This window comes from Monopterus albus, unplaced genomic scaffold (genome assembly GCF_001952655.1).
Source record: "Monopterus albus unplaced genomic scaffold, M_albus_1.0 scaffold160.1, whole genome shotgun sequence".
In the NCBI taxonomy this organism is placed as follows: domain Eukaryota; kingdom Metazoa; phylum Chordata; class Actinopteri; order Synbranchiformes; family Synbranchidae; genus Monopterus; species Monopterus albus.
Genome location: NW_018128040.1, coordinates 609,510 through 637,064, shown reverse-complemented (window position 1 = coordinate 637,064; position 27,555 = coordinate 609,510). Strand labels below are relative to the sequence as shown.

Below are 27,555 nucleotides of genomic sequence, written 5' to 3'. Positions count from 1 at the left end.
GATATATAGAGGGACAGCGACACACTATTTGCATCGCATACAGTTTGTGAGGATTACACGATCCACCGAGAGGCACAGCAAAGTGCTGCCTCATCGCGCATCTCCTCCATGTATTTGAACGGGACATACGGAAATTCTGCTATTCTTCTTTATTGAAAAAAATCCTTCAACATCGGATTCAAACGGCAAAAGGGGCCTACAACACACACCAGCCGACAAATATTAACATTTATTATATTTTATGGTTAACTTTTTTTTCTTTTCAAGATTGACAGGGGAGGCTCTGCCTCACCTGCCTCCCCTGACCGCACGTCACTGGATGTAGTCATTTGAGCCATTTCTAATATAAAAAATATTGTGTAGCAGCTTTAAGGTTAAGGAAAGATTGTGGTTATGGCGAATAAACTATTGTTTAAGTATTTTTAGAGCCAGGCAACTAAAAAACTTGGTTATGATTTGGTAAAGTTAAAAGTGGTTTGCAAGTTGGATGTATATGTTCCTCTGCACAAAAGTCAGTACTTTCCACTTTGCTACACACAGTAAGATGCACAATTCCTCTTGTACTGGCATAGAATATTGGCAACAGATGTAAACTCTGAGGTGTGGAATCATCCTATATGAACATAATTCCCAATGAAAAATTAAAAATGTGGTAAAAATGGAGATTAAAGTCTGAGCTCAGAGATGTGTGGTTTACCATTCCAGAGGTGTACCAAGTTGAAAGCAACACATCCCATTGGAAGGCCTGCTGATCCTAATGGGATGTCTGCAACCAAGAGACAATCCACAGTTTAAAGAAAATACACCAGAGTTTAATTACAGAGGGAGTCAATGAACAAATTTAATTAGGCATGAACAACAAGCAGCCACACTGTTGTGGTCCCTCCTTGTTGCACAACTGATATGGACTTGGCTAAAGCAACACTGTTTGGAGGGTTACCTTAAATCACTCTACTATTTGCCAGATGGTTGCAACTATGTAAGAGAAGTAATTAGTTTAAATACCCCTCTTAGTTAAAGTGGTAGTTTTAGTGTGGCTCCTTACCTGTGTTCAAGCTTCCTTGAGAGGAGTAATGTTAGCATCCTGAGTTTAAGTGCACTCTCAAGGCAATTCAATTCTGCATTGAGTCCACATCTTTCACTGCTTCACTGGAATGCTTCATGCTGAGTGTATCACATATGAGAGAAAGAGAGGAGATGAGAGAAAGTGAAAAAAGAAATCATCTTATGTCAGTACATTATCGTTTAGGCTTTATCAGTCAGTTAAACAGCTGACGCTGTGTAATTATTATTAGCCTGCATCTGAGACATTTTCCATGGTGAACCATCACATTAATACCGCTTGGTCACTCATACATATTACTGAGTCTGATGCGGTGTTTGATTTAGGTGCAGGGAGAGATGTTTTCACAATCAGGGGATGATTATATTCAGCCTGCCACACCCACCTGCCTTGAGAAAATTGGAACTTTTACAGAATATTCAGCTTTTTAGCTTCACTATGGGAATCACATTGAAGGTCCTTAACAGTGATTCTGCATGCACAAAAACACACACAGCACCTTACTTGGGTAATAATGCTTATCATGCATACACAATTTTAAGGCTGAACAAAATTTCTTTGGGTGACCATAATTGGTTTTGTCACTTATGAGCACTAGCTGACTATTGCTCTTCCATCAGTACTGACAGTGTCACTCTAACCTACTCCAAGACACATTGCTGTGTATTGCAACAACACTCAGAAGGCAAAATACCAAAGAAATAGGTCTCAGATGTATTTTCAGAGGAAACAATCTCTTAGTATGCATATTTTTCCCTGAAGCAATGTGTGTCCTCTGCTTGTTGTTTCCGTGACAGTTTGTGAAAATGTGAGAGGCGTAATCACGGTGGAGTGTGCTGTTTTTTTTTTTTCAAGGTTGGGTGAGTAAGAATTCAGAGCTGCTGCCAGACGGTTCCAAATCCCAAAAAACTTAGCAAAACAAAACCATATTGGATAGATGAGATCTCCACTCCTTTTACAACAAAATGCACTGCCCACTCTTTCATCTCTAATGCAAGAGGCAAATAGTCATTAATCATGGTTGGGAGTGTCTTCCTGCATTGCATTAAGAGTGAATGGGTGGCAGATTGCATGCATGCATGAACTGGCTTTTAATCTCACAGTATGCTGTGTGACAGTATGAGTAGGTGTATAAAGGTGAACACGTTTTGAGTGTGGCAGATTTGAACACACAAACAGACACTTTGACAGACTGTCAGACAAAAAGAAGCATAACTTACACTATACTTGAAAACACAGAAACAAACAAGCAGAAATAAAAACACTTGAAGAGCGTGTAGAGCACAGGAATATTCACAGCAGTCCATTACTGCACAAAGCCAAGATGCTAATTTTTTTTGCCATGATCCATTTCAAGGGAAATTATTATGCTACTAATGCAATTTAATCCCTGCCTTTGCACCTCCTCAGAGAAATAGGCACATGCCAGCTAACATACAGTTGGGGCTGTTGTCTCATTACATGCAAAGCACATACTGTGGCATTAATTGGGTTAGAGGAACAGAGAGCTATACCTAGGAGCAATGGCAGCATAAAATTTGGGGCACATTTGATCTAAAGCAATTGGGATTACCGGTGGAAAAACTTGAACAAAAAAAAAACAATTTATTCACATTGCTCATGAGCCTGTGTGCCAAGCCGTTTGTCTTCTGCAAGTCTGAATAATACTGTAATTTGTTTTAAATTGCGTCTGCGTGGCTCAGTGGGCAGTGCTTTGCTTAACTCAAAATAATATCCATTTAAACATTTTATCTTAACTTTCTGTTTGGGGTATTTTGTAGCTCCCGTGGTGCTTGTTATTGTGACTCTGCATGTTCTTCCCTGTAGTGTCTCTAGTTTCCTCTGGGTGCTCTGTTTTCTCCAGAACAATCAAATGTATTGGAGGTTTCGACTTGCCCTCTGTTGTGCATGTGAACGTGAGGGACTTGTCCATAATGGTTTTTTGCTTTTTGCTTCTTTTCCTTATTGTTTGCTATAGGGGACTGCTGCCACCCTCTTAGAAACAGATGAGGCTGATACAAAAACCTGGATGAATGAATGAATGAATGCTTGTGTTTTGAATTTTTAAGAAAGCTAGCGGTGTGGGATGGCAGCGTAGGTGTGTGGGTCTCTCCACCACAAACCGACTTAACAACTAACATATCTGCTGCCTTGAATGAATGAACATTCTTGTTCACTATCCTTTTTGAATTTGCAGATCCCTGACTTCTCCTCTACCACCATCATGAAGTTTTTGCATTTAGTGAAATATCTCAACACCTACGAGATGAACTGTCAGATTCTGTGCAGACATTCATAGTTTCCAGTGGATGAATTATGACTTTGATGATCCTCTGACTTTCCTCTGATTGAACTTTCTACAAACATTCATTGTTTCTAGATGGTGAATTCCCTTCATACTCGGTCCCATTTATCCATTCCAGCCTCTGATCAAAACTGCTCTTCTTTGTGCTTCTATATCACCCCTCTATGAAAACAAAATGCCATTATGCAACTTTGAAATATCATGGGTAACTGCTTTTTGAAAGCTTCCCCTATTTCCTTTCTCTTGTTGATAAAGATATAATGGGCTTATTTTTTCAAAACCATGTGACCTAAGCTGTGTGACCTTCAGCTGTAGCTTCCCTGTAGTCTCACCCTGGGCAAGAAGAACTACCCAAATCAGACCTACCAGGATGGCAAGCTGTGCTGATAAAGCAGATCTATCAGTCTGTGGTAGTACCGGCTTTGCATTTGTGTATGTGTGTGTGTGTGTGTTTGTGTGTGGGGATCTGTGCATGCATGTACCAAGAGATGGTGGTTAGGTTAGAAAGAGCAGCAAGTGTTGCTGGGTTGCTAATGTTATTCCCTTCCCAATTTGCCGCTTTTTGCACGTTCATTACCGCTGCAATTATGCTGTTGGTGTGTATAGGAAGCATGGATAAATGAATTAGGCAGGAGCATGTTTTTGAGTGGGAGTGGATATGGGAAAGTGGCACAGTCTCTAAACCTTTTAATGAGGGAGAATATTTGCTGAAGACAGGGCTCTGTTAATGGAATGTGAACCTGATTATGGATAGCAGACGCACATTCAGGAAGGTCCTTGTCCATTGAATCCTGGTCTGTTTAGAGCCTGCTTTAATGTTGTTCATGTTATTGTATCAACCAAGCAATGTCATGAGCCAAAATGTTCAACCAGTGTGTATGATTTGAACTAATGCCTGATTTGTTTACACTAAACTTAGGTAAAGTGACCTATCGCTAATGCTCAGCTGGTTGTTAAGCCTATGTAAATACAATACTTCCGTGTCATACAGTATGTCTGAGGGAGTTTTGGGGGCAGTAATAAGGTCACATGGCCATGTGAAGTGATCCCTTCATAGTGCACATACATTAAGAAATGGGGGACAAAATTAACAATCCTCACATTAAGAGAAATGCATTCTGCAATTCAGTCAAAGCAGTTCTGAAGCCTCAGTGGTCTGCACTGAATATTTAAAATCATATAAAGGTTTTGCTGTTGCTGAATTTATGGCTTGCTATTCGTTCCCAGTATCTTCTTCTCCATATATGTACTCCATTCTGAAACTGTGGTGACAAAGTGAATTATTTACTCAGTAGTATGCTAATAACGATGACCAGCTTTTGTGTGCCCGGAATAGTATATGTATATAAGTGCAGATATGTTTGCAGGCTTAGTTTTGCTTCTTCTATATGTTTTAATTTCACTAGGCACATAATATAGAATTCAGGAATGTTTAAACAGTTGCTTCATTCTCATTCAGTTAATGAGGTTTTGCTTTTGTGAATTCCCTGAAATCCTTTGCCACAGAGAGGAAAAGAGACCAAATGCTCTTGACTATTTAATATTATCTTTATTGTGTGTTTGTACAATTTCTAAGCATTCATTTATCAAAGGTTATCTGTTCCTGTGACCAATGTAGTGAGATAAATTTAGGAGAAACAGGGAAGTGAAATCCTATTAAAAGAATTAATAGTGAGTTTTCTGGAGGAGGACATCTGACTGCTTAATAAAATAAAACTGTGTGTGTGTGTGTGTTTGGGAGAGAGAGAGGTGATGGTGTGAATGCTGACTGCCATTGTACTTTAAGTGTCAATTTCCCCATTTTCTCTCAGTTGGTTCCCTTCCAGCAGTGTTATAGTGGCTCTGTCAGGATGAAATAGACTGTCACAAGCTGTGCAGAGATACTGCACAGGTTAATTTGGGTTCAGGACAATGTCTTGGACAGTCATACATAAGGGTGCACAAATAGAAGGTTACATAATTCTTCTCGCTGTCATGTTACACCATTGTACCACGTGCCACTCAGTTCTCATATCCACACACAGATGTTGTTGAGCCTACCAATCAGTTTTCATATCTGCAGCAATATTGTATGGTATATATAGTACATATCACTGAATGTGCTGAAGGATAATTATACAAGCATAGTGTTAATTTGTTTATTGATTTATTTCTTCTTATTTACAGTCATTTTCAACAGCTTTAGCATGCAGCGAGACATCCTCAGAGATTAATGAATCCCACTTAGCTCAGATGCATCTAGACGACACTAGATATGTTTTGCTGTTTTGAGAGGCACAATCATATCATTCATATTCATGTCCTTGTTTACTAATATATAGTATCATGAACGTGCTCGAGGTGTTTTGGAACCGCTGCCATCCATTTGGTCGAGGGTTAAAAGATTTGATAATAAATACAGGCTGTGAAAGTTGGCAGCCTAACAAACTGGGTGCGGTGGCAGTGGTGGTGCCAACAATGGGGCCGAGATGAAGCACTTTCCCTATGAGTCTGACCCCATGCATCACTGAAGATGGCAAAATGTAAAAATTGTTTAGAGGACCTTATTAAATATGTATGAAACTGGGTTTTCAAGGAGGCCATAGACAGGGAAATCCATCATCACATTGTAAAATGCAAAAATATTATTAAAGTATGAATATTTAGCATCGCTTTTCCTGCTGCTGTGCAGAGTGCTACAGACAAGATAACACTATAAACCTGATTTTAATATTACATGTGACTTCCAAGTTGTTTTTCCTCCTTTGGTTGAATACATTAATTATAAAGAACATCCCTTGATCTGAAGTATTTCACTGGAAGCTTTGTCCTGTGGTGCCAAATAACTTTTAGATGTATAGAGTGTCATCATACGTTCACTCACGGTGCAAGTACTTGAAGATACTGTGTGAGAAGTCACCAATAAACATGAGTAAAGTGACACTGGAACAGTGGAGGAACAATTGACTACAGAGATAGTAGTCATCCTCTCCAAGGTTACCAAATCAAAGGTATGTTCATGTAGTATAATCCCTCTAAGTCAGCTATTAATTACATGTAATTAAAGAATATCTGAGGACTAAAGCATGTTGTCATGGGCCGTGGCTCATGGTCATTAGGGTTGAAGCAAAAATTTACTAAATCTTCTTCTCAAATCATCCAGATGTAGAGTCTGAACCCACATCCTCCCAGCTTATTACACTGCTCCCTAATTAAGACCGTTTTTATTACTTCTAATGAAAGCTCTTTTGTAAAACAGAAATACACCACGGTCTTTGCCTATCAAGATTCTACATCAACCACCCACATCAGGCCTTGCAACCGTAGCTTTACAGCAGCAAATATACGTCACCAGACACAGTGATGCTTTTGTGAAGCCCAGCTATAGTACCTCTCTGTTGTGAGCCTGCCAGCACACTGTGTTGTTGTGATTGAGGAGCCCACACTGCTGCACAGCCTGGCTGTCTTTGGGTTATGTGAGTAAGCATGGGGGCGTATTTGCAGAGAAGAGAGGAAAAAATGAGAGATGGGAGCCCCAGCCAAAGAGCTCTCCCTGAGTGATGCTGCTCTGCTCCCAGCAGTGCCCTGTCAATTCCAAATGAGAAATTTCAGATGTCCAGTGAGGTAACTCTTGAAAGTGGAAATGTTTTCCCTACCCTGCTGTGTCCTTTTTTGGACAATGACTTTAAAAGTTAGTTGGCTGACCTTCAAATGAAGGAAAGATAATGGATTCCATTCATCTCGAGGCTTGTGTTAAGGTGATTGGTAGATGAAACAGTGTGAAAACGCGTGCCGTATCAAGATGAAATAGGCTATGCTGGCAAGCTGTCATTTGACTTATCTATCATTTGTTAATGTGGAAAGATAACACAGATAAATCATAGTCCACAAATATCTGAATTAATTGGTGTAGATACTGATGGGTGATTATTGGGTGTGTGGTTGCAGGTAACGAGATAGTAGGACAGTGGAACACACTGTTGAGCACATTGAGTGCTGCTAATCCTGCTAACCAACACACATACACAGAACCAAAAACATAACATCCTTGGTGGAGGTAATAAATAAATACATAAATAGAATTCATCATTAGTTTGTGTTCATGTTCCAGGAAGGTAAGTGCAAAACAAAAATCCTTAAATGGCTTTACTCATAAGGTAAAACTAGATAGCATTCAGAAAGCGCAAACTTCCACCAAGGCAAGAAGTCCTTGCAAGGTTGTGTGGAGGCGTGGCTGTTTATTTATGCTTTAGAATGTAGCCACTGTGAAACAATGAGAAAATAACATTTTATTTCTCTGATTAACTGCCTCATTTTGCTAGCACCACTCCCTCTCTTCATTCACATGCTAGCTCGCTCGGCCATTGCTACAGGTCTCTCTGTCGGTGGAGTAGATTTAGGACACAGGCACAGTAAAATTTGTGCACAAAGTTAAAATGAATGGCTTTTAGGTATGACTTTGATTGTTCATACCAATGAGCCCTTGAATAAAGCATCTCTAAAAAAAAATAACAGGCCTGTGCTCATTTTTATGGAGTGTCCAGTGTTAGCTGTCGTACTGGAAGGGGCTTTTGCCCTGCGGGGCTCTGCTCATGTCACATGGCTGAAAACTCTGAATCAGCCTTATTTCACAATGGTGAGGAATCCTTTTAAAAAAAATCCTGGATCCAAATGATGATTAACATCGTTACCAAAATATCAGTGTTCCGTGAGCCATAACCTAAAATTCATTTTTCATTTAATCAAAATCAATTATTTTTTGAGTTATGATGTGAAAAAAACAACCAACAAATACCAGTAAAAACATTTCCTACATTTCCTCCACCTTGGTCAATCCACTCTCTTCTGTTTAGTCTAGGCAGCATTTGTCACTAATCAGCGTAACCCAGCTGCCCTCTTCTGTACAGATACATATAACATTTTTCTGTTAGTATATTGTAATTGGTTACCCATACTGCACAACAACACCAGCAGCAGCAGACCCTCTCTTTACTATGAAGTCTTTGGTCAACACATATAATGTCTGCTCTGAACTGCTGAGCATACCATTCTTGCTGAAAGGGTCAGCTGTCCCATTAATCTGTGACCATTAAAATAAAGCCGTCTCTGACCTGCTGAGTTGGCCATTTCAAGTCAGATGCTCCTTCATGCCACTGGCTCTGTGATGAGACAGGTGTTGACTATGGAAATGCTTCAGTCAGGTGCTGTATCAAAACCCACCATCTACACATGTTCATCGAGTGTCCAGTAGGTCAGCTCAGTTCTGAGAGCAGGTACTGTATATACTCTATCGAGTTGAACTTTACAGTAGAATTTGCCGTTATTGGCTGTCAGCCATCAATCTTTACTCTGCTATTCACTGTGTAGAGCCTTTTACGATTGATTTACCTACATTAACTTAGACTTTCCCTCAATCTTCATCCGCTTTTCTACAAACTACATTTAAAACACAGTAGTCAAGCACTTTGTCAGAGTTCAGGCATGGCATGCTTTTCAGGGCATGGGCGCACGTGTTTTAAGCTTAGAACTGAGATTTTTCCTTAATTATCCTTCAGTATGTTTAGTCATTGTTTGGCAGAGACAGCACATTGAAATCACCAGTAAAACTGCATGTGCATAGCTCGTTATGCAGACACTGAAAATTAACATCCTGTCTTCCAATTAGAGTGAGAAATTTGATAAAACGACTTCTTCTGGCAATGAGTTAATTAGTTGATCTTACTCAGGAGACCCTGTACCCCAGGGTGAAATTACCATGTGCCATTCATTTACATTATGACTGAGATTAAATACATATTTTATAAAATCACAATACAGGATGTGCTTTCGAAAACTAATACTATAACTATGGTTCTCAACTGGTGTCACCCTGGGACCCACTTATCAAGTCGTGACCCACTAGTACAAAATTTCAGACAAATTTATTAAATTATAAAGCACCTTTTTTAAAACATATTTGGTTACAGCCTTTGTGTCAGATTTTTCTGTGTCTGCATTGAGGAGATGTTACTCAAAAATAAAAGTAAACACTACAACTGCTGCATAACACAACATAAATACAACAGCTGAATAACACAACAGGGTGCTGCATGTGTATAAAACTGAATGCAAAACTGCAAACACAGCATGAAGATGCTTTATAGTCTCTTTTCACTTAACATGTAAGCAAAATGTTATTTTACAGTGAACTAATGAGATAGCTGTGGTTGTGCTTTAGTTCTCAACAAGTGGACCTGTCTTCAGTGAGTGTGCACTGTCACCCACCAATCAAGGCTTGTCATGGCAGCCTTAGGCCTCTGCACATCACGCACGCATGCACGCCTTTCAAAATAAAAGCCCCACTTTAGATACTACCTAAGCATTTGAATCCACAACAATATATCGCTCTCAAAAATATATATATATTTTTCACCATGTCTCTTTTGACTCACAACATGCTTGTGACCCACTTCTGGGTCACGACCAACCCCATGAGAAATGCTGTACTATAGCATACTTAGCCAAAGGCATGAGGAAACATAGACCCTTAGTTTCTGTGTTTACCATCACTTTGTGTAATATCTGCATTCATCTACCTGTTATAGTGCGTGCAAACAATGAAACGGCTGGGAAAGATTTCATATGCTATTGAAAAGGTACCTGAGAGGCATGTTTTTGCAGGACTTTGCTAACTCCATCTGGGCAATTCGCCACCCCTGTGTGCTCTAAAATTGAATCAATAGGATTTAAACCCGGACTGCTGGGATTGGAGGACTCTCAAAGTGAAATGTCACACATCTATACTCTCTTTTATTAAATTCTGTATTATTGGAGTGTGTTCAACCGGTAGTTTTCACAATGGTATTTTCTATGAGATCTAAAATCACAGCACACTTTCCCTTGGTAAAACAAACTCTTCTACATTTTGTCCACAGGAAAAAATAACATATTGAACACAAGAAATACAAAAACATAACAATGCCAATTGCCATGACAGCACTTTATTACTATGAAAAGTGTATTCAGCACGATTAACTGTTTTGTTTGAGGTTGGTCTTCAGCAGTATATAAATCCATGTAGGCGCAAATAAAATCAATTAACCTCCCACCCTATGTTTTGTATCAACACTGCAACTGGCAGTGTCATACACACACAATTGTTGCTGAGCATAATGTTTTTTACCCTGCAGACGTATTGCTAAAAAAGTTCCTGCTGCTGTCCCATCTGGCTTTAACCAGTGTGCTGATACGTATGTATTGTGTTCAACCCACAGTTGAGGAGAACGCTTTCTAAAACCCACAATCTTAGAGCAGAATCTATTTCTTTGTTTTAATTCTAATCTAGTTCTAATACACGGCAAGGATCATCCCCTCTTATCTTTGCACACAGATATACCGTTGACCAGTTCCCTGAACAAACTGGAGTTAATGTTTTTTGTTTTGAAGTTATTAGATTTTTGGTGTTGCCCCCTGGACTGCGTCCTTGGGTGTATCAGGCTGATATGGTGGCATTTTACGCTCTCCTTGCTAGGAAAATGATTCTGTTCAAATGGAAGGAGTCGTTGCTTCCAGTGTATGGTCAATGCATTGAGGAGGTTATGTATTAGATTCAATTAGAGAAACTTTGGTACTTTTTAAAAGATTTACTCAAACGTTTGATGATGCCTCACAGTCTTTTCTAACCTTTTTTGAGACTATGAAAGCAGATAAACTGGGCCTCTAATGCTTTGTCTCATATAGGGAAGTTATAAGGGTTGTGTACATGCTTCTTATTTACATTGTTTTTTTCATTAAAAACACTGATAAAAAAGCTATACGTTTGTTTAGAATGTATCATATTAAGCACCATTGTCATAACACAACAAAAACACTTGCATGCTTTTTCATGAAAATTACCATTTCAAATACATGAGACCAAGTTTTTGCTCTTATTATTTAAGTCCTTCACAGCTTCTTGTGCTGTTCCCCTAGTGATCTCTGCAGCACTAGTAGCAGTTTTGCTTAATCTCCTCTATTTGTTCTACTTGTCTTCCTTGCTGTTAACTAATGCTTCTCTTTAGATATAGTTGTGTAGCCCTTTTCAGTAAGGTGTTTGAGGCCCTGAAATTTCTGATGATTTCTGCTCATCTTGGGTATTGCTTCAATAGTTCTGAGAAGTCTGGTGAGAAAAGCAGAGTCTTTGTGACAAATCCATTTTTGACAAAGCAGGGCACCTCTAAATCATTTTTGAGAACTAGCTCATGGACTAAATTACCTGAAGCAAGCGGAAGTGGGATTTCCAGCCTGAACTGGATGCTTATATTCTGAAACCAATAGAAATATGAAAAGTGCAATTTTATGTTGATATTTAATATATCAGTAGTGTTTATCCATGATGATTATCATTATCTAATGCCCACTGTCATTAAGGCACAGTAAGCCGTGTGATTTGCAATGTGCAGACATTGTAGAAAGTGAGAATAAAAAAAAAAGTGAAGAAAATTAATAAGAAACTCAAACCGAACTAGTGTATGGCAATAATTCTTAACCACACACAGGCTTTCTTTCTTTATTTGGAAGGCTTTGTAAACTTTATCTCATAAAGCCATCGTCACACTACTCCCTTTAAAGAGGTGCTTGACCACCAAAAAAGGTAGAATTTTACTAAACTAAAGAAAACTTCACACTGGGTGAAAGTTCAAAATTAAAAGTTGAAATGAAAGCGCAGTTTTAAATTAAGCAGTCGAGAGCGGGCGTCACTGCTTTGAGGACAGTCATGTATCCAGTAATCACCACAGCAATTTCACAGCTTTGTGGAACAGAAAATAACAATGCATAACCTAGACCACCTTGTGATTTGTTATATTTTAAAGTGAACTGACAAATGAGCTGATTAATATGGAAAATACTGGACTGGAATGAATGATTTAACACCTTTTCATAAGCACATGAAACAATAAGAGGCTAATTATTGAATCATTAACATTTTTCTTTTGATTTATCTTGTCAGGTTTCAAAGTCTTTAGGAGTATTTTCTTCAGCTGGTATGCACTGATCTGTTAATAATCTGTTGTACGTTATTGGTGTTTGTGCACCCTGAAGACACCAGAGAGAGCCATAGATTAAATGGGCATTTCCTTCCTGTGTTGAGCTGCTGACTTGTCAGCTGTGGGTAAACAACAAACTTTAAAATGGACTCTGACATCTTTTCCCACTTTTTTCCCCATGCCCTGTTCTGCCTTTTTTGAAAAGTGGGTGATTGACAGTAAAATCTATTCTTGACATACCAGTGAAATTACTTGAATGAAATACCCTACCTACTACAAATGTAATATACAGCATTTGGCCATTTTTACATGCTATGTAGCTGGACACAGAACACAAGTGTCGGATGTGATACATTTTGCCTATAAAGGCAGGTAAATGTACACATCTCTTGTAAATTTCTGTAAATAGGGAATGAGACAAAAGAGCAAAAGAGAGAGGGAGTAAAATAAGACTGAGTAGGCTATTATAGAGGAAAGAGGGAATCCCCTGGAGGAGGCGTGGGCTGAGATGGCGTAAATGAGGGGAGCGTGGCAGCCATTCCTGTAGCCTCATTACAGTAATGGTGACCCATCCGTACTGTCAAGTCCTCCAGAAAATCGTCTGTGACATGACTGTCCTTCCTTTCATGCTATTCCACATCAGCAGTTCAAGGGAAGACAGAAGATTGGAAGAAGATAAAACAGAGGCACTTGCTTCTGGATTACATGTTGCATGAGAAGATTTGTGCATTTTGTAGTGCATTAAGGTCTTGATTAAGGGCTTGTATTCCCTGTCAGAGTCTGTAATGTTCTGTTGGGGTTGAATTTGAGGGCTTAGTGAAAGACTTGCATTATGGTATGTTTCTGGTAAAGACTGGTCTCACTGGTGTGGAAGCTGGGGTGGAAACTGCACTGACCACCTTGTTTACAGCTATGAAGAGTGAGAATTAGCAGTCTGTAGGTCAGTTTTCATTTCTGAGTCTTTTCTCATCATAGTGGGTGGTGTGCACTGGAAGATTTAAGAACTTCTACATAGTATTGTCTCGCATAAAAATAATTATGTATAGAGCAATAGCCTTTAATAATTTGGACCCATCAACTCTCAAACATACTGTACATGCTGACTGTCCATGACTTTACCTGCCACACCTGTTGCAAAATTGGTTTTATGTCAATATATATTAAATAAATACATAATTTAAGCTCATAGTAACTGATCATCACTTTTTATGTTCATATACCAAACTTTTTGACAAACAGCTGCTTATTTATATATACTGAACAACATTAGTTTTCATCTGGAGTCATTTTATGGCCATCTGGTAAACATATGTCCACTATACAGTCTCCTTCAGCTCTGTTTTTGGTGTCTGCTGTGGTCTCTATCAACTCCTGCAGGAAATATGTGGCTTATTAGCTGCTAAATTCTCCACTATGTTGACCAGTTAGCTGCTAACTGTGACTGTCTTTTCTGGTGCTGCTGAGCAGGTACTGTAGACTGGGTTTTTAGAGGTTTTTTATTGAAAACAGCTGCCTGCTGTGGCCAAAAGCTGCTGTGAGTGTGGTGGGGGTGAGCCAAATGCGTCAATTTATAGACCAGACAGCAAAACAAGAGTTTGAAGCTCACTATAAAGCTAAATAAATCCAAAGAGAGCTGCAGATCCAGGCGATAATAACCTATAGGTTCATTTCTAAAAGCGACTTTTTTCCAAACTGTTGCACTATTTTCACATTCACATTTGATGCATTTTATTGCAATATATTTGTTAACACAGCTTTAATCAAATGAAAGAAAAGATTTATTCAAATTAAGCCAAAACTGAGAGTAAATAAAAGCTAATACCGGAAATAAATAGTGAATACTGCACTCATAATTAAAAAATGGCCATCACACATGGTTGTGATTATTTATAGCACCCATCATGTAATTTATTCATTATTTAATAACACACCCGCCTACAAACAATCAACAGCAGTTACACCATATCGCCATCATCATTAAATTGAGAAGGTAAGACATAAAGTGAAGCATGAAATTTAAACATACACAGAGAAAAACAGGGAAATAGATAAAACACCAAAAGTTGCACATCTACAAATAATAATAATAGTAATAATATATTTGAGTACACAGTAGGCTGGCATACAAGACAACCATGCAAGCTCATAGCGTACAGTGTAGTGTTTGGTTGCAGAAGATATTTGTATTGTTAAGGTGCATCTTTTGTCTTTCCTGAGGCTTGTTAACCAATCATTTTTCCGCTGTCCGAGTGAATTTTCAGAGTTTTTTTTTTTCTTTTTTACAACCAAGGACAAGTCGTATGGGCTTTGGGGAAGTGGATATCATCAGTGCACATACGACAGAGAAGCCACCTGCAAAGTCGTTATTTCTTGCAGCAAAAAGAGGCAAAAAAAAGGAGCATGATCTGTAGAGGACCATGGAAACCACTTATTCAGTGTCTTTGATAATAAATGCAGCTCTCTTCACTCAACAGTTCTGTTTTCAAGCACACAGGAAGGTCAGAACTCTGAATAATACAAGATAAAAATACAAAATTGCACACTCCAATCTGTGATCCAGCTCACATTGCTTATAAAATTAGCCATGAATTTAAGGTCATGAAACATACTTCTGCATATATGCACTGTTGCATTTTTCTTGCTCATTGTCTCCACGAAGGAGGTTATGTTTTTACCAGTCTTTGCTGGTTTGTTCACAGTACAACTCAAAATATTATGAATAGATTTTGATAACACGGTCCTTTATATTTTAGTGGTGTTACGGTTAATCATTTGGAGCCACACATTTCTTTATGGCATTATGGGGGAACTGAACTGCCTTGGTGGTTTGCACTCTGAGTACTACCTAGTTTCCCTTATTGCTCCAAAATTTCATACTCTTGTGTAAATTAATCATTATTTTTGCCTTTTTTGTTTTTCTGCTGCGTAAGAAAAGAAAAGGAAAAAAGTTATCCAACACAGAACTAAGTTTGGCTTCTTGAGATGTTCTCATATTTCTGGACAAGCCAAGGACACCAAGTGTCTTTCTTAGGTTTGTTAAATTCATTTGAAGCCTATAATTTTACTTGTATGTTATAGAATTATTTACAGTATTTATTGATAAGCGATGCACTATATCCCCTTGGAGAAAATATACAGTGCATTCAGGCCACTTTACAGTACTCCACCCCTCCCCTTCTTTCTCAAGTCCTCCAGGCTTTGGCACCATTTTCATACTGTGTTAACATTCCTTACAGTGTGGCATCATCATCAATAGTCATTTAGGAGAGGGCCACGTTCCACACCACCAAATACAATGAAGATTCATAACCACCATTTCAAAAGGGTTGGGGGTGATGTACAGAATGAATGAGAGATGGAAATTGTGCACATTTACTATTGGCTATTGGGTTACTACTGTTTGGCCTTGCATGTCCTGTGAGGCGGACTGGAAAGTCAATGGATGACAAATGCTCAGAACTGTAAATAAGCAGTAATTTTGGAGGACAGGGAAGAGAGAATGAATATCAAGGCAGCGCAATGCAGTACAATACGTGCTGTGAACAGCGATATAAGCCTTACTGTGTACAATAGAGATTCAACAGATGCAACTACACAACCAAACCTGTTGTGTTTCATGCCTCTACTTAAACCTCACAGAATGTTTTCATTTTGTCATTAAAGGTTACAGAGTAAAGGTTACACAGCAAACATATCCTTTTAAAATTAAATCTACACATTATGTGAGCAAAAAATGAAATGGCCTGAATACTGTCTGAAGGCCCTGTATATGTAAATTGCTGTCTGCTTGATGCCTCCTGCTTCCAGAGAAACAAAAAAATGGAGGGAAAAGAAAAAAGTGAATAATCAAATGCTAAAGAGGTAATTTACTTGGGTAATGACCTTTCTTTTGCTGCTGATGATTAAGGATGAGGCATGGTGATGCTTTCTGATAAAGGCAATGTGAGTCTGATTGTAAGACTATGCATATAGAAGGAGCAGGATGCCACCTCAACCATCATCTGGATTTGAGAACACAGAACTCTCGCTTTATGTCTTTCACATTGTCACCCTACATCACTAATTTATGGTGTGTTTTTGACACTGCTGTAGCATGCTGATGAAAAAAATCACTCCCTCTGCTCTTTTCCTGAAACCCTCTGTAATAAAACAGCTTTAGCCATCCAATAAATCTATTAGTGAACTGAACACTGCATAATATCTACAACTGCTACTCTTACTCGATGCAGTGTAGCATATCAAAGTGTTAGCTGCTGAAACAGACTGACAGCTGTCTTCAAACTGCAAGGAGGTGGGTCTGTGTCAATTGAAGCCCCGTACAATGTCACCTTCTCTCAGACAATGAAGATGAGAAGCCATATAATCATGTCTTTTATCTGTCTGATAAAAATAGTAAACTTTATTGGGCAGCTGTGTTAATAAACAATGAACATTACAATTACATCCCTAAGAGACTTTAAATAAAAAAGGCAGTTAGTGGATCTAATCGGGTCTAAACTGATTTATTAGAGTGGCCTTTTGGAATGCATCAATTAATTAATGGGGCATAAAAAAACGTTTGTTTTTCAGTTAGGATGAGGGTGAAGAGACTACACTGTATTCTTGTCATCTGTGTAATGTTGATACTATTCACTGCTCCACAGTGAGATGCGCAGGCTTCACCTTCGACCAACCTGATTTGAGTTTGTCAGATGTGTTACCTCACCCCGCCGAGACCAGGCCAGCTGCTCCTCTCTCTTCTGCTCCTGTTCATCATGTTGGAGTCAGTGAATAAAAGAAGAAGAATGCAGGAGACCTGCATGAGAATAATGGGAGATGGGGAGGGTGGGTGTGAGTGGACTGAATCAAGTCTATCACAGTAGCCTGCAAGAGAGAGAGATGGTTTTATCATCGCTGGCATCTCTGTGTGTGACTACAAATCTCGTGTAACTTTCCCAGTCTCTCCCTTCCCCTCCCACTCATTCTCTACCACTTTGTTTTGTCTGCATCGTTCCCCTGCTGCTGCCTGTCCTGCCAAATCCCTGGGCAGTTTGGCTGGAATATCAATGAATCAGTCTCTATTAAGCTCTTGTATATATGAAGCTGCAAGTGAAGCAAAACCACAGTGCCTGATGAAACTGATGTGAGTGAGCAGCAGTGCCTCTGGTAAGGCACTAGACTCTCTGCTGGAGACCAGCATGAGCTACTCTGGAGAGCTAGAGCTCAGACTTCATTTGTTACTATGCAATAATTAAGTTTTATTCACAGGGAGGATAGCTGAAGAAAAAAAAAGGTTATAAAGATAAAATAGAGGTTGTCTCCAGGAGGGAGATGGGAGGTGGGCAGGAGTCAGTGAAGTCCACTTGTGCTTTACAACACAGCCTGTGGGACTGGAACACCTCTGTGCAGCATCACATCCCATTTCACACTAAATTCTTCTCACTGACTCATTTAACCCTCTTGGGGCTGCTATATATAAAACAGAATGCACAGTTTAATGCTTGTGTTCAGGCTGCTAGGGTCAAAACATCTGAGTTCAAGAATAACATTTAATAATATTTTGAAAAAAGCAATAATATAATTAAAAAATGTATATAATTAAAAACATTTATTAAAAACAGCATTATGAATGATTTAAGGAATAATAATACTAATGATATGTAAAACTCCTGTGTATATATATATATATGTATGTAAATAGGAAACAATAACATGTCAGTCAACATGTAGGGTTAGCTGCATGCGGAAAGTTGATAAACTTAGTCTTAGCACATCATTATTATAGCTTAGGACATTAAAATGATCAGTGGTGGAAAGTGGGAGCATGCATTTACTCAAGTACTGTACTTAAGTACAATTTTGAGGTAATTGTACTTCGCTTGAGCATTTCTATTTTCGGCTACTTCATACTTTGACTTCACTTTTCAGGCAAATATCATACTTTTTTTTTTACTGCATTACATGAAGATGATACAGTCACTTTAGTTATTTTTCAGAATCTGAATAATAAAACAAAACACAGTACTTTAACTCAATAATATTTTCATGCAATCAACTCCACCTGCACTGCCACGCTCATACCTGCACACGTGACACACTCTGACGTGCTGCAGAATTTATCCAACACACCTTTTGCCACCTGGCGGGTTATTGAAGCCGTCAACGGAAGGCCTCTGTTTTCTGTTGCTGCGCAAACTTTGTTGTACATTCGCTGCTGGAAAATACCGTTGGATTTACTGAGGTGTTATTTGTTAGTTCCCGTTTGACACCTGTCGGAGAAAGGTTGTGCTTCAATCCGGAATAAAGTCCTGTCAATGGCGACTTCAGTAAAAGGGTTCATTTTCTCTTCATTGCTGGCACCGCTTCGTTTCAACAAGGTAAGTGAAGTATTTTGCTTGTGTTGGCTTGCTGGGAAATGAATGTCCTGTGCTTGGCAATGTAAGAGAATATTATGACTGAACACTGCTGGAGTTTGAGCTTATGTCGTTGCATTTTCTCTGCTAATAGGCTACAGGTGTGTGCAATATTTGCATTGCTTGAAGTAGACTATCAAATGTATTTCCTGTAGTGGCGGAGCTTATTTTATTTTATTTTATTGCTATCTATTTGCTTGTGGCTAATGTACTAAAGAGCCAAACATTATAAATGAGTATCCAAAAATACCATACAGCTGTTTTCATGAATGAGCAGAGACCACTATGGTGTTTACCTAATAATGTGTTAAAGGGCTGAGTCTTAATACCATTATCTCCCACTCAGTTTCCTTTTCTCATTGACCATGTTTAGCAACTTGTCATCAGGATTTCTGACAGATGTCTCAGATATTTGAGCTTGTATGGGCCACTGTAGCATCCATGAAATCACCATGTCAGACACACACAGTATACACTACAGCACTGTAATTGCCTTGTGAAGTTAGCCTTTTAGATTTTAAACAAAAATAACATTTTACTCATTGTTTGTTCTAATTGTAGTACATTAAATTCAAGATGTACTGTATGTGCTGGTTCTGCATAGGTAAATGCTAACAGGCAGGCAGCCTGGAGAATTGATACCTCAGGTATTAGTGCACATTTAAGGGACAGTTTTTTTTAATCTGCATGAGACTTATTGTATTCAGAGCTGCTCGTATGGCTTCTAAAGCTCTTGGCACGATGAGGTTGGGTGGTTGGAGGATCACAGATTTATCAATTGGCTGCTGCAGAGATGCACCTTCCCATATCCATATAAGCTGTAATATTATTGAGCGCCATTAATAATCCTGACAGAAACAAATTGCAGCCAGGCATCCTTTACTTACAGCTGGGAAAAAAAGAACAGGAGACCGTTTCATACACTAACATTCAAAAAGTAATGGGCTGTAAGGGAAACGCAACACAACTTGGCTTCACTTTCCTGAATCTGAAGTGATATGTTTTTTCTCCCTAACTCTTTTATATTAGGATCTTTTCAACCTAATGTAATCTGTCTGCCCCCCTGTTGTGTTGATGAGATCAAACAAATTTGTAATCATTATATTTTCAGCATCATTTATTTACCAGGATTAATTTAATTTGGGGAAAACATCCCCAAAACATTATATATTTAGAAACAACTTTCAGGCATGTTTATTCATGGGATCGTGTGGTAAAATCTGTGAGGTGGTGTCAGCATTGCTAAGCTGAGAAGCTGGAAACTTTTCTCCCTGGCTGTGGAACACATAACTGCTGATATGTGTTGTTTTGCCAGCAGCACACGACTGCTCTAGATTGCACAGTCATAGAAACTACAGCACATTATACTGCCTGTTATGTTGTACGTTATATTGAATTGCTTCACTTGCTCATTTAAGTCTTGACATTCAGCATTTGTTTTGATCTCATGGCAGAGCCACGCTCTTGTTTGTACTGTGACGTGTTGATTTCTATGAGGAATGTGTGGTCTTGTGTAGAGGACACACTGATTTGTGAATGTGTGAGTGCTTGGGAGTGTGAATGGGTGAATGGCCAAACAGTGTGAAAGCACTTGGAGCATGCTGCAATGCATAGAAAAGCACTATACAAGTATAAGACCGTATGGATCATGAACGCTGTCTTGTCTCCATATGTCTCTGCCACAGCCCTCCAGTCATTTTACTTCTCTGGTTTTGTAAATGTCGCTTATTGAAGGCCTTTTTGTAATTGCTGTATTTCAGCTTCCATCTTCAACTAAGCTCTGGAACTACTGTCCAGCATGTGTTAATATTTTTGCAATGTAAATGCAGAAATTGGGCTATACTGTGAGGAGACTGGGGTGAAAGCAACATATCCACAAACACAACTCCCCCGCAGCTTTTCTGTGATCAATTATTTATGTTCTGAAGAAACTAAAGCTCAGCTCTTTTTTTCCCCTATTTTTTTAATCTTTAAAGGAAATATGTGTATTGAGTGTTTTATGTTGATGCTTGTGTTGAATGTCAAATGAGAGAAGCGGTGTAGTGTAGAGATCAAAAGTAAAAAGAGAAAAACCTTTGAGAACTGTGGGGATGTGAGGTTACCGTGCTGACGGGGCATGGCTCCTGGTCCCAAACTCATCTTCTGCCTCCAGTCGTTCTACCCTCATGCCATGGTGCTGGAAGCCAATCTGAGATCCTTGATAACCTGAGTAGAGTAACCTTACTACCAGTAGAAGTAAATTAAAGAAAGCGCCTATACAGCACATAGAATAGCCTTTAATGTCATTTAACAAAAAGCAATGAAATTAGCTGTGCCACGCCAGGAAAAAAGGCAATAACAATGCAGACACATACGTACATGCACACGGCACAATAATCCTAATACATATTAATAGGCTTGCTATGTGAAACACTCTGCAACAGCTATGGAAGCCTTTAGTTGAGGTCTTCTTTAGGTTGAAGGTAAATGGCTTTCATGGCATAAAAGTGTTCATTGTTTTCTCGTCAGAATACGCAATATTTTACTAATGCACAAAACCTTGTATCCACTGAACCACCTGCTCTTTGTTAGCTTAGTCCTTGATCTCATTTTTAATATTTTAAAATTTAATATCATGGTCAACATGTTTTTAAATTCAAATTTTTTTTTTTTTTTTTTTTGCTTGTGGTTGTTGGCAGAATAAGCACTGGCATACAGTATGTTCCACAGTGTTCTGAAACATCTCCCTTTGCTCTTACACAACCGTGAACATTTTGTTTTTAATATGACAGCATGAGGAACAATGCAGGCAAATTGAAAAGACAGAGTGGGACAGGAACAATGTAAGGGGGTGTGTGTGTCTGTGTGTTTGGGGGAGGGTGAGAGTGGTGATGGTGATGCCTGTCGGGGTATGTGTATGTGTTTATGGTACAGTATGAGTCCACTACGGAAGATAAAAATATTCTAATATAAATATTAAAATAAAAATTCCACAAGAGAAATGCCTCAAGGTTAGGACTTCTCTTTGAAGAAATGATCTGCACTCCTTAAAGGCATACTGTAAATTAATAGAATAATAAAAACATTAAAAATAGACACATTTGCATGATGATACTGCCTGACAGTGTTGGCTTATTACAAATTGGTATTGGCTAGAATACTGTTAGAGCACTGACAGTTTTAAGTTGTAGCCTAAAAACCAGTGATGGTCTCATTATCCTTTTGACGTTGGAAGAATTTAGCTCCAAGCGCAGCTGTGTCCAAGTTTAATTTAGTCCTCTTCACCTATCTCACTGATATTTTCCACTCGTTACATGTGTTGCTTACTATTCTTTAGTAACCAGAGTTATAAGGATCTTCATTTTATTATGCATCCATATTAGAAACATTTTTGCACATTTAATTTAACCCATTTACAGTGTTTACATTTTTAAACTCTTGGTATTGGCCTCAAAAATCCAGTATCAGTCGGACTCCAGTTTATTTCCAATAATTTCCCAAGACGTGTTCAAGAAAGAACCATTCAATCAGGTGCTAATTAGAGGTAAAATTAGTGAATGATTAGTTGGTACACTTTTAAGTGCTAAGCTACCACAAGCTGTTATTCATTGGACGGAGGGTGAACTACACACAAAGTGTGAAAGTTGTCTACAAATAACAATGCACTTCAGCATAAATGCAGAATAACACTTAATAAATAATGAATAAATGGGTTTTTTAATTGAGTAAAGTCATGGAAATTCATCTGGAAGGCAATAATTAACACAACTCGGTGAACTACTTAAGAAGGCTGTCTCAGAACTTTATTTCAGCAAACTTTTTAAAGAAATTATTAGGAAATAACAGACATGCAAAACAAAGTATTACCGAAATTCATTTGAATAATGATTAACTTGACCTTTATTTTGTAAAACCCACCAATATGTAGTATGCTGGCATACATTATTAGATGTGGGACCTACATTTAATGAAAATATATTTGTGCTGCATGAGGGCATTCATAAACATGATTAGACATATTTATTCTTGATTAGGGGCCAGCTGACTCTCCACATTTCTACTGGCCTTAAAAAATGGCATATGTGTCCACAAGGACATTGGCATCCATTACAGAAAATTATGAACCAGTAGGGAGTGTGGTTCACAGAGTCCAGTAGCACCCGGCCCCTTGTTTCCTCTACATAAGACCACACATTTGCATTTTCATTCCATTTGAATAATGGCATTTCCTTATGCTCACTGTTAAGTTTGTTTTTATTTGATAGGTTTAGATTAGCTTTGTTCAAAAGATAATTATTCCCTTTGGTTTGGTATCTCAATTGGGCTCTCTGCTGTGATAAGATTTGTTTAAGGGCCTTTTTTTCTGTGACCCTGATGTACTGCACTTTCATTCTCCATTTTCTTCTCTCCATGGAGTGTGGTACCTGCCCTTCTCAGGCAAAGAGACAGGCAAGACTGGAAGAAAGTTCCAAAAAAAAAAGATGGGCAGCAGTGGTGTCAGCAGAGAGACAGCACTGACACTCTAAGGAAAGATTGAAATAGCCTCCAAAGAAAAGTGTCTACAGTTGATGGTTGGGCTGTCAGCATACAGTGAAGTGGGGACATGATGCCAAACAACTTTACAAGCTGTTGAGGGGCTCCTCTTCAATGAGATGGTAATAACCAGTTCTCCTAAGCTCTGCTCGCTGACGCTGCGTGAGAAAGATAGTTTAGAGGAGAATGCCTTTGTTCCTGGGACTTTATTAAAATCCACAAGACTCTGTCACCATGATGTGCGTGTGATTAAAGGATGCACAACACCAGCAACTCAACTTCTGACAGATTCTTGCAGCTGAATTGGGAGAGGTCTTGCTGATATTTGGTTGTGCTTCAGTACAGTATGTGCAGTGAACTGTATACTCACAGCAGTGTGTTCAATAACAGCCCCCAGTAATGAATCAAAAAGGGCTCTGGTAAACACCATCTAGTGGCTTCAGGGCATTGGCAGCACGAATTACCATAGTCAAGTGCAAAGGTGATTGTACGACTATTTTTGTGATTAAAGGGGAAACGCACTCTGAGATATTAAAAATTCCTATTTGATTTTTAGCTTTTGAACAAGGTGTTCTGTATGAGCTTTGAAAAAAATATGTGCAAATTGAATTCTTATATTTTTGTAACATTGTGTAGTTGATCACAAATGAAGGTACATTTGGCAGCAGAAGAATTTGCAGTATGAGGTCTTGTGAGATGCAAAAATGTAGAATTTTTAGACGTTAAGATGATGGATGAAGATCATTAGAGGAAGAAAACAATTTGAGATGCAGCAAAATGCATAAAAGATGGTGTTGCCAAGAACAAAATTGATATTTAACTGCTTAGTGGGAGTGAAAATATTACTCTACAGTATAAAGTAACCAGTAATTGACCTACTATGATCTTTAAGTCAGATTTACAGATATTTTAAAGTTCATTTCATGTGTTCTGCAACAGTAATCTGAGTAATACCTGGTTGATTCACAGGTTACAAATGTATTCAATGATACTATCTTTAGCAGTGAAAATAGAGCAGGTACTGACTGCAGTTAAGACAGGGCCAAGGAGGAACAATATCACAAAAAAAAAAAAAAAAGGTGACTGATTTCACTTAACACCACTGAAACTGGTTTGGTGAACAAAAAAAAGCCTTAAGCTGTGTGCTATTAGAGAAAAACTTTGTTCCATCCATCCTTTGGGATGAAGGCAAATTCTATGCCGTGTTGGCCTCTTTGTGCCAAACGCTGTGACATATGTCCATATAGTTTATTTGGCCCATGATCAAATAAGTTCCCAACATACATCTGTGTTGGCAAACACCACCATCAGGGCAAAATGCAGGGTAACATTTTGGCGCAAAAAAAAAAAACAGATCATTTTTAATTCCCTGTTGAGACTTGTAGTTTAAGCAGAGTGGAATATTAACAGTATAACTTTTAGTGAATAAAATACCCTACCTTTTTGTGAGTCTTGACGCCCTCACCCTGGCTGTTAAAGGCCTTCTGGTGTGTGCCATAGGACTGTGACCCTCATCCTGGGGTCTGACTGTGATCCACAGTCTAAGCTGTAGGTGAGCAGGGAAGACATAATTACAATAACCAAATGACCTACAACCAAAATACAGTCAAATATATTTATTGGCATGTCTTCGCAGAGCTTATTGCAGTCAAACTCAGTTGGCAGAAAAGTTTGTTTTCCTGGAGGAAGAACATGGAGCCCAGTGGGAAAACTGTTGCATAAAATGGCTCTTAATAAAATATTCTGTGTAAACCTACCCATACCCAGCTTTCCTTGCTCAAAAATGTTCTTGACAACTGCCTCCTTAGAGTTGCTGCTTGCAGTTATATCTATTCTGTTTATTTGTCTCAAGTCACCTCATGTTATAGTTTGCTGTTGGTGGTTGGAGAGGTGCAGTTGCCACGAGGTAGCCATAATAATATGTGCATGACTCAAAGCAGAGGCCATTTGGAGCTTTAGAAGTGCAGAGTGAGCTATAGGAAGGGAACAAGTTCTCTTAACATGGCACCACATTAACCTCATGTTTACAACATTAACATCTATTCTTATTACGCTGTCTTCTGTTTTTCAAGAGCCTTTAAACAATTTACCCTTTAATCATCTACACAGCTGTACAAAATGAATACCCATGGGCAGATCAAGCTGAGCAATGAGAGGACATATTCCTCATGAGAGGACATATTCCTCAGCACTTCCAACACAATGGATGCACTGTGTTTAAAACTGTCTATTATTAGTACAAATTTAGGTCATTATAATAGATTGCGGTTGTTCAGAGGTTACACCTTTGTGTTCTGATTAGTACAGTATAACATCATACACTAGCTGACAGTAATTGGCTGAGCCTTTCAGTGAAAATTTATATTCATACATGTTATTGCCAAAAAATAGAACATTTCACATACAATATTGTGCATGCAGATTAATCAAGACCTCACTGAAAAGCATTCATGTTAATGGGGAACAGAGATGTACACATTAACAAACTGTCTAATGCAACACAAGAGCAATGGGTCTCCAACCTTTTTTCCTTTGAGAGCTACTTTACAAAATGAAAGTGGCTGAAAGCTACTTGTGTTTTGTATTAGTAGTTACATATGTTCACATATTGTCAACACACTGAAGCTAATCTCCATATAAAACAAGCTAAATATGTAAATTTTTGACCGGTTATCAAATATTATTATGCAATACATTTTCTAACATATCTTAAAAAAACAGCAGTCATCACATCATTGTCAAGCTCATAGCCCTGCACAAATCAAAACCTTATTTTATAGTTTCCTTGTGTGATTTGTGCATTCAAGTGTAGAAACAATGGTAAGTTGTCTTTTTTTTTTTTTGTAGTTCTTTTGCTGCTTATCAACAAGAACAATAGTGGAGTCAATTAAGGCAGGCTACTTTAAATCCCCATGTGGCAGTCGGTCTTGGAAATGTGTAAACAAATATGTAAAATGTGAACAAAGGCTGAAGGGCAAAAAAAAAAAAGGGGGTGGGGGTGGCCGAGGTGAAGGCTTTTTACATTTAAGCCCGCATTATCCAAAAAATGTGATAAGATCACAACGTGGTGCAATTTATGTAAACAAACTTGACAGCGGTCTAACTCATTTGATTGACAGATGATTGGCAAATAATAATTTGGTGTTTGAAGAGGGCGGGTCGTCTGTTTTTGACGTGATTGAAACCTGAGCACGTTTTCAGAGCACAATTGTTTTGTTCAATGTTTGTACCCAGCAAAACACTTATTGAGAGGGTGCTTGTTTGATTATCTTGTGGACTTGCTTGCACTTTTACACCCACACAGAACCTATATTGGTGTTGATGATTATATAGATACTTTATTCAGAGAGGTTGATAGTGGCATTTTTCTTCTGGCTGAAAAAGTAGTGGGACAGTGAGGCGAGTGTAGAAATAACTTGGCATGCTGTCTTCTGATGTTGTATGGCACCATGATGACCAGTGTGGCTGAACTGAGATAACACTGACAGCCATCTTAATTACTGTAAGCAAACAGGGGGCTTGGGCTGTCTGTTGCTGTAGGCTATATTTAACCTCACCAGTGGGTTTGAGTCGACAGGATGGCCCGTGTTTTATGCATGGAATGCTGGATGTGCATTTTAAGTCCATTTGAACTCCCAATACAATCACCAGATAAAGTTATTGTTGGGCTATAAACAAACGACACCATATTCCCATGACTTCAGCATCACCACCATGGCTTCCAACTTGTAACTTGATTTCTAGTGCTTCTTTCAAACTCTTTTCCTCTTAGTGTGACCTGATCCAGCTAGTGATCATGGCTGTGTCAGCTAGAATAGTACACAAGTTTTAACATAAGACTATAAAGGCAGACTACTGATTAGTCTCCGTGATGACATGTAAAATCTGATGGCCTCTGTAGTCTCATTTAGCCACTTGTCTTAAAAAGGTGGTTGCTAACAGGTAAAAGTATTAAAAACCGTGAATGGGACATTTTACAGAACAAAATGTGAAACTGTAGTGGCCTTGTGTTAACCACAGACCTTAATTTTATGTGTCTAACCAAAAATCTATTCAAAAAACGCGCACTGACTTCAGGTCAGTTCCAGGTTTTAGGAATCACTACTATGTATACTGTGTGTAATTCATTATTATTTCAGGAGTTTCCATTTGGTAGTAAGCACCAACTATAATGGAGTCAGCGTTCAGTGTATCCTATCCTTGCATCTCCTATGGCTCTATAGTAGGGCTGCATGGTGCATTAGATTGCTTGTCAAGATGAAACCAGTGTTCAGGTGGATTCTGCTTTTCCCTCTCGGG

At 38.6% G+C, this 27,555-nt stretch overlaps 2 long non-coding RNA genes across 3 annotated transcripts in view; both read left to right on the top strand.

Annotated features, from left to right (window-relative positions):
* Positions 1–17,767, top strand: part of LOC109968728 (uncharacterized) — a 35,734-nt gene extending 17,967 nt beyond the window's left edge. The window contains exon 3 of the long non-coding RNA XR_002276165.1: positions 16,996–17,767. This is a non-coding gene — a long non-coding RNA (uncharacterized LOC109968728). The remainder of the gene's footprint in view (positions 1–16,995) is intronic.
* A 718-nt stretch (positions 17,768–18,485) lies between these two features.
* LOC109968729 (uncharacterized) overlaps positions 18,486–27,555 on the top strand; it is a 184,812-nt gene continuing 175,742 nt past the window's right edge. For both annotated transcript variants that reach the window (XR_002276166.1, XR_002276167.1), the window contains exon 1: positions 18,486–18,708. This is a non-coding gene — a long non-coding RNA (uncharacterized LOC109968729). The remainder of the gene's footprint in view (positions 18,709–27,555) is intronic.